Consider the following 8,192-nt stretch of genomic DNA (forward strand, 5'->3'; position numbering starts at 1 on the left):
AAAAAATTATACAAAGTAAATGAAGAATAAAGAGGAGAAAGAAAAAGGGAGAAGGAGAAAAGAAAGAGCAGATAAGGAAGGAAGAGGTAGAGAAGAAAAGCATTTCTTAAAAAACACAGCTCTGATCACAGTATTTCCCCCACTTTTAGTAACTTCCCATTGCTCATGAGATAACTACAGCCTTCTTTACTCTCTCCCTGACCTCCCCACCACTTCCAGTCATATGGGGGTTCTGGGGCCTGCTCGGATGTGTTCACATGTCTTGTGGGAAATTGCCCCATGGGGTTGCAGCAACTGAAACAGGGAGCGGCATAATGGGCCCATCCTAAGGAGCATAGCACTACAGAAAGGGGGTTTTAGTCCTGGCTCTGTGACTCTGGGACCATGGGAAAATTGTGGTCTCTAAGACTCCTTTTCTTCACCTGCTCAGTGGTCAGGGCGAATGATCCCTGCCCTGCTTCCCCGGGTATTGTGGGGCTCAGGTGAGATAAAAAGCCTAGAAACCCTTTGTGAATTCTCAAGTACTGAACAAATAAAGAAGGATTGTTCCTACTACCGAGTGAAGTACCTCGAGAAGTGTCAGCGGCCTACCCCTTTCCTGTATCAGTGCTTTTCTAATAACCCTCATGGCATGACAACACTTTAAGCTTTTCCAAGTACTTCTATATACATGTGTCCCTTGTTCTGACTCTGTCACGGTGCAGGAGCTGGGCAGGGCTGCCCCTTGCTGGGCCTATCCAAGCACAGGCTCAGAGGGATGAAGTCAGCAGGAGGCCCAGTGTCACTGGGCACACGGTGGCCGAGCCAGGCCAGAGCTCAGGTTTCCTGATTCCAACTCAGAGCCTGCTCCCAGCTCCTGGGGCCACGCCGCTCCCCGCTCATAACAGCTGTTGTTCTCTTTCAATTCTAAACCTTCAGAGGGTACAGACAGGATCTTCTTAGGGGATAAACTTCCCCTTGGCAGTTAGCATGGCCTTTGGGTGGAACTATTGCAGAGAACCCCAGAACTTTTACTGGAGACACAGGCTTGGGTTTTGAAAATCCTCTTGCCCTGGCCTGTGGGCATTTGTTCCAGCTCCTTTGTCACTCCTCTGGGACAGCAGTCAGCCACCACTCAGGCCAGAGGTGCGCATTTGGACCACTGTGCAATCCTTCCTCCCAACACCATTTGATGTCTCCCTCTCACAGCTAGAGAGTGTATTCCTTGTCCAGCCGCTGGGCTGGGCAGAGGCAGAGAATCACACACATGCTCCCTGACTCACAGTGGGAGAAACAGCATCGCATGAGAAGCAGCAAAGAGTATGGTATAGTGCCCTGGGGTGCGGGGGAGGGTGACGGGATGACCCTCCAGGAAGAGAGACACTATGAGGAGCTCAGAAAGGCAGAGATCCCTGGGGACATGGGGAGACACTGAGGAAGCTTCCTGGCTGAGGACACCCGCATCCCCCTCCCCCATGGCAGTCTCTGTGTCAGACTGAAACATTCCTGCACTTTGTGAATCACACCAGGAAACCGCCCCTGCAACATTCCAGGATGCAGAAGCCAAGTCCTTGGTCTGACTGCCGATTGGATTGGCGGTGGTAGACCCGGGCAAAGGGCACCAGACTGGGCAGTCTGCAGATGCAGGAGTCTGTGCCTTGATCAGCACAGGTCAGATGAGGCAGAAAGTGTCGGGTGCTTTTCCTGTCAAGGTCAAATGCCAGAGTGGCCAGAGTTTCGCCTCAGCTCAGTTCTCCTGACTCTCCTGTAGGCCCCTCCCAACTTAGGTGATGATGGCAAGCTTGCCTGACAGGCATGGGGAGAACCATATGGAATTCAGGAGCAGAGCAAAGCTAGAATGTTAGGGGGCAATACCTCCCACCCCACCTCACCCTTGCTTCCTTTTCCTGAGTCCCAGAGGGCTAGGATGAGGTCGTTCCCACATTTAAAATAGTGTTTGAAAAGAGAAAAACAAAAGGGTCACCTTAAATGTGCAACAATAGAGAGAACGCCTGAAATAAATTATAAAGTGGCTGCCATCTAAAACAATAACTGAGCAGAGAGCCTGATGCGGGGCTCGATCCCAGGACCCTGGGATCATAACCTGAGCCGAAGACAGACATTTAACCAACTGAGCCACCCAGGTGCCCCAACAATGGTGCTCTTACAGTCTTGGTGATGGTTGAGACTTCACTGGCAAGCTGAGAGTGGGGCAGACGGCCGAGATTGACCCCAGCACCTGCCGGATCTCACTTTGGTCATGCAGACACTCCCACAACAGATGCAAGATAAACATCGGACTATGTCCGACCAGATCATGGGAAGAATTGATGGCATGAGTAGTCCCATTGACGACCTGGAGGAAAACAGTGAGAACTCGTGACACAGGCTGGGGTGGAAGAAACGGCAGATGAAGACAAGATACCTGGCATACCAAAGAGTTGAAGGTTGCTAATTTACACTGAAATCCTGAACACCGTTTTTACAATCCAAGAGAAGACTGAAAGGCTTTTTGAAGCAACTACTATGGGTATACAGGTTTTCTATGATAAAGTGCGCATTCTTCTATCATACACTGTCTAGTGAGTTTATACAGTGATTCCCCCCAGTTTCTTGAACATGGCAACTTCACATCTTGGACCTTGGTCAGTTATGCTGCTTAATATTAAACACCCAAACTTGGCAGGTTCTACGTAAAATTGTCAAATTTTTTGGTGTAAAAAAAATAAACAACAGTTTTAGAAAATAATATAGGAAAATATCTTTGTGACCTTGGGTAGAGGAAGAGTTTAAAGGTTTTTTCTTTTTTTTTTTTTAAGATTTTATTTATTTATTTGACAGAGAGATCACAAGTAGGCAGAGAAGCAGGCAGAGAGAGAAGGGGAAGCAGGCTCCCCACTGAGCAGAGAACCCAATGCGGGGCTCGATCCCAGGACCCTGAGATCATGACCTGAGCCAAAGGCAGAGGCTTAACCCACTGAGCCACCCAGGCGCCCCAATTTTTTCTTTTTTTTAATTTGACAGATAGAGATCACAAGTAGGCAGAGAGGCAGGTAGAGAGAGGTGGGGAAGCAGGCTCCCTGCTGAACAGAGAGCCCAATGTGGGGCTCGAACCTAGGACTCTGAGATCATGACCTGAGCCGAAGGTAGAGGCTTTAACCCACTGAGCCACTCTGGCACCCCAGAGGAAGAGTTTTAAAGCAAAACATGAAAAGCACTAATCAAAGAAAAAGATTGAGAAATATGTCTGCATTCAATTGAAGGAATCCTGGATAGAAAAGGGCATCATGAAAAGAAGAAAACAGCTACAGAGAAGATGGTTGCAACACATATAAACTACAGAAAGTTCAAAGCCAAAATATAAAAGAACTCCTATAAAACAATAAGAACAAGACAGGTGGGGTGCCTGGGTGGTTCAGTGGGTTAAGCCTCTGCCTTCAGCTCAGGTCATGATCTCAGGGTCCTGGAATCGAGCCCCGCATCAGGATCTCTTCTCAGCAGGGAGCCTGCTTCCCCCTCTCTCTGTCTCTGCCTGCCTCTCTGCCTACTTATGATCTCTCTGTCAAATAAATAAATAAATAAATAAATAAATCTTTAAAAAAGAAAAAAAAAAAGAACAAGACACGTGACTCAGCAGAAAAATGAGCATGAGGAGTGCCTGGCTGGCTCAGTCAGAAGAACATGAGACTCTTGATCTTGGGGTTGTGAGTTTGAGCCCCATGTTGGGCATAGAGATTACTTAAAAATAAAATCTTAAAAAAATGAGCAAGAGGGGTGCCTGGGTGGCTCAGTTGCTACTCGTCTGCCTTTGGCTCAAGTCATGATCCCAGGGTCTTAGGATCGAGTCCTGCATCGGGCTCCCTGCTCCACGGGAAGCCTGCTTCTCCCTCTCCCACTCTCCTGCTTGTATTCCTTGTCTCCCTGTCTCTCTCTGTATCAAATAATAAAACCTTTAAATAAAGAAAGAAATAATAAATAAAACCCATCCATAATTTTAAAAAAGAAGCAAGAGCTATGAAGGGGGCAATTCACAAAAGAAGATATGAAACGTCAGCAGGCTTATGGAAAGATGTTTAACTTTGTTTGCCATCAGGGAAATCCAGATGAAAGCCACAATGAGATACCAAGTATCTAAAATGAAGAATGCCAATATTGGGGTGCCTGGGTGGCTCAGTGGGTTAAGCCTCTGCCTTCAGCTCAGGTCATGATCTCAGGGTTCTGGGATCAAGTCCCACATCAGGCTCTCTGCCGAGCAGGGAGCCTGCATCGCTCTCTCTCTCTCTCTGCCTGCCTCTCGGCCTCCTTGTGATCTCTGTCAAATAAATAAATAAAATCTTTAAAAAAAAAAAAAAGAATGCCAATATTAAGCGTTGGTTCTGATGCGAAGCACCTGGAATGCTCATATACTACTGTCAGTGCAACCTGTCACACCCACTTTGGCAAACAGTGTGACATCACCAACTTAAGTCGAAAGTTGCTTTCTCTATGACCCTGCAATTCCATGCCTAGGGATACATGCAACAAAAATGGGTTCAGGGACGCCTGGGTGGCTCAGTTGGTTAAGTGGCTGCCTTCGGCTCAGGTCATGATCCCAGCGTCCTGGGATCGAGTCCCACATCGGGCTCCTTGCTTGGCGGGGAGCCTGCTTCTCCCTCTGCCTCTGCCTGCCACTCTGTCTGTGCTCGCTCGCTCTCTCTCCCTCTCTCTCTCTCTGACAAATAAATAAATAAAATAAAATAAAAAATTTAAAAAATTTTTTAAAAATGGGTTCAATGCACACAGGAGACATAAACCAGAATGCTCACAGCAGCATAACCTGTCATAACCCCACATTGGAAACAATGCAAATGTCCACCAAAAGTAGATGATAATTTGGGGTTGCTGGGTGGCTCAGTCAGTTAGGCATCCGGCTCTTGATTTCGGCTCAGGCCGTGATCTCAGGATCCTCAGATCATCCCCGCGCATTGGGCTCCACGCTTGGTGGGGAGGCTGCTTGAGGATTCTCTCTCCTCCTCCCCTTACCCCTCCCTCCTCTCATGCTCTCTCGTTCTCTTGCTCTAAAATAAGTAAATAAATCTTTAAAGAAGAGAAAAAGAGTAGGCAATAGGTGGTATAGTCACACAATGAAATATCATACAGTAATAACACTATACACAACAGACACAACATGGATGAATCTATCAAATAAAAGAAACAAGAAAAAAACTAGATACAAAAGAATACATACTGTATGAATTATATAAACCTCAAAAATGGGCAAAACTAAGGCACCTGGCTGGCTCAATTGATAGAGAACATGATTCTATATCTCGGGTTGTGAGTTCAAGTTCCACACTAGGCGTAGAGTTTACTTTAAAAAACAGGCAGAGGGCGCCTGGGTGGCTCAGTTGGTTAAGCTACTGCCTTGGGCTCAGGTCACGACCCTAGAGTCCCAGGATGGAGTCCCGCATCCGGCTGTCTGCTCAGTGGGGCTCTGCTTCTCCCTCTGGCCCTCTCCCTTCTCATGCTCTATCTCTCTCAAATAAATAAATAGAATCTTTTAAAAAAAATTATAAATAAATAAATAAGTAAATAAATAATGATAATAAAATAAAAATAAAAAAATAAAAACAAGCAGAACAAAACTATACTCTTTAGATGGTAAAAGAGCAAAGAAAAGCGAGCAAGTGAGTAACATGAAATTAGGAGTGGTTACCTTAGAGAGGAAGGAGAGAAATGGGACGCCAGAGGGTCCTGCAGGGAGCTCCTGGATGCCGGGAATGTCCTGTGTTTAGCCTGGGTGGCTGGCACAGGGATGTTGGGTTTTTTGGAGGTTTTTTTGTATTTTTTAGGTGGGGAGAGGATATTGTTTTGTAATAATTCTTTAAGCAGTATACCCAGGCAATGCAACATTCTGAGTGTGTTTTTTTAACTGAACTATGTGAAATTGCCAGTGTCAACCATTTTTAACCCACAAAATGGTAATTTCAGATGGTTCAACCTAATATTTCACAGTAAAACCCAGTTTACATGAAGATAAACAGCCATTCAAAATGATGATTATAAAGGCCATTAATAACTACATTTGCTTACTTTATTTAAAGATTTATTTATTTATTTGAGAGAGAGAGTACACGTGAGTGAGTGGGAGAGAATCCTCATGCTAGCGAGTGGGAGAGGATTCTCACTCCTGGCTGAGTGCGGAGCTGGATGCAGGGGCTCGATCCCACGACCCTGAGACCATGATCTGAGCCCAAGCCAAGAGTCACACGCCCAACTGACTGAGCCACCCAGGCGCCCATCATTTATTTATTCAACAAATGTTTCCTGAAGGCTTATTATGAAGCCGGCATACTTCTAGGCACTGGACTAGAGAATTGAATTCTGTCATGGTGCTCTCATTCTAATGGATTTGGAAATGCAAGTGAACAGAGTGGAGGAGAGAGGCCACGAGAGGCCACGGGAGGAAACGCCCGCAGGCAGAAGGAGCAAGTGCACAGGCCGCATGACTGGAATGTGCTCGTGGAACTGAAGAACAAGGAGGCCAGTGTTCCTGAATCAGAGTGCAGCTAGGGCAGAGTCTGTACACATGAAACGGGAGAAGGAACCAGGGACCCATCACAGACAGCCCCCGTGCCCAGGCAAGGGACTCTGGCTTTTATTCTGAGAGTGATGAGAGGCCACTGGAAGGTTAAGAGCAGGAAGTAGTATGATTTGATTTATAGAGTAGAAGGAACTCTGGCTGTTTTATAGAGAAGGAGAAGGAAGCGGGGATGCCTGTTAAAATGCTACTGCAGTGTCCAGGTGAGAGAGAAGGTGGCATGGACCACAGTGGCAGTGGTGGGACTCAGGACTGGTAGATTTTATAGGTAGAACCCAGGTAGGATCTGTTGATGGACTGCATGGAGAGTAAGCAGAAAAAGAGTTGATTATATATATATAGATATATAAATATATTTATATTTATACTTATATTTATATTTCAGTGAATGAGAGAGAGAGAGAATGAGGGGGGAGGGGCAGAGGAAGAGGGAGAGAGAATCTCAAGCAGACCCCCTGCTGCATGTGGACCCTGACGCGGGGCTTGATCTCGCAACCCTAAGATCACAACCTCAGTTGAAACCAAGAGTTGGACACTTAACTGACTGCACCACCCAGGCACCCTGGTAATATGTATATATATTTTTTTAATTAGGATACACCATTCTATATACGGTATGGTCAAAACTCTTCCAAACCTGTTCTTGCGACACCTGGCTGGCTCAGCTGGAGGAGGGTGCAACTCTTGATCTTGGGATTGCAAGTTCGGACCCCACATTGGGTATAGAGAGATTTTTTAAAAATAAAATCTTTAGGGGTGCCTGGGTGGGTCAGTCAGTTAAGCAACTGATTCTTGATTTTGGCTCAGGTCATGACCTCAGCATTGTGAGATGGAGCCCCAAAACCGGCTCCACACTCCACGCAGAGTCTACCTGAGAATCTCTCTCTCTCTCTACCTCAGCCCCTCCCCCTGTTTGCGCACATGCCCTCTCTCCCTCTCTAAATAAATAAATAAAATCTTCAAATAATATAAAAAAAATAAAAAATAAAATCTTAATGGGGCACCTGGGTGGCTCAGTGGATTAAAGCCTCTGCCTTCGGCTCAGGTCATGATCCCAGGGTCCTGGCATTGAGCCCTGCATCAGGCTCTCTGCTCGGTGGGGAGCCTGCTTCCCCCCTCTCTCTCTCTGCCTGCCTCTCTGCCTATTTGTGATCTCTGTCAACTAAATAAAATCTTTTAAAAAAATAAAATAAAATCTTAAAAAAAAAAACCAACATGTTCTTTAAGCATTTTCATGAGAAGCTCAAGTATGGAGAAGTAGAAAAAATCCAGTTGGGGATTGATATTTTCATCAATGAAAATTGATATTTCATCAATGGGTGGTTAACACCATTTAAAAAGCCAATGCTGATTACACATAGTACAAATGGCCACAGGAGATAAGGAAAGAAAGAGACACTCCCCTTCCCCCACCGCACCACTCTGCCCTAGGTCTGGAGAAGGCAGAAAAGTGTTCACTGGGGACTCAGGAGTTGATACACGTGTTGAAGGAGGGAGGGGGATCTGGTCCAGGTAGGGGTCAGATGGAAAGCAGAGCCTCGGGGCCCAGTATAGAGTGATAGAGAGAGTACCCACTTTGGACTCAGAGACAATCAGCTCAAGTCTCAGGACTGCCAGGTACCACTGGATTAAT

Source organism: Martes martes (genome assembly GCF_963455335.1).
Source record: "Martes martes genome assembly, chromosome: 9".
NCBI lineage: Eukaryota > Metazoa > Chordata > Mammalia > Carnivora > Mustelidae > Martes > Martes martes.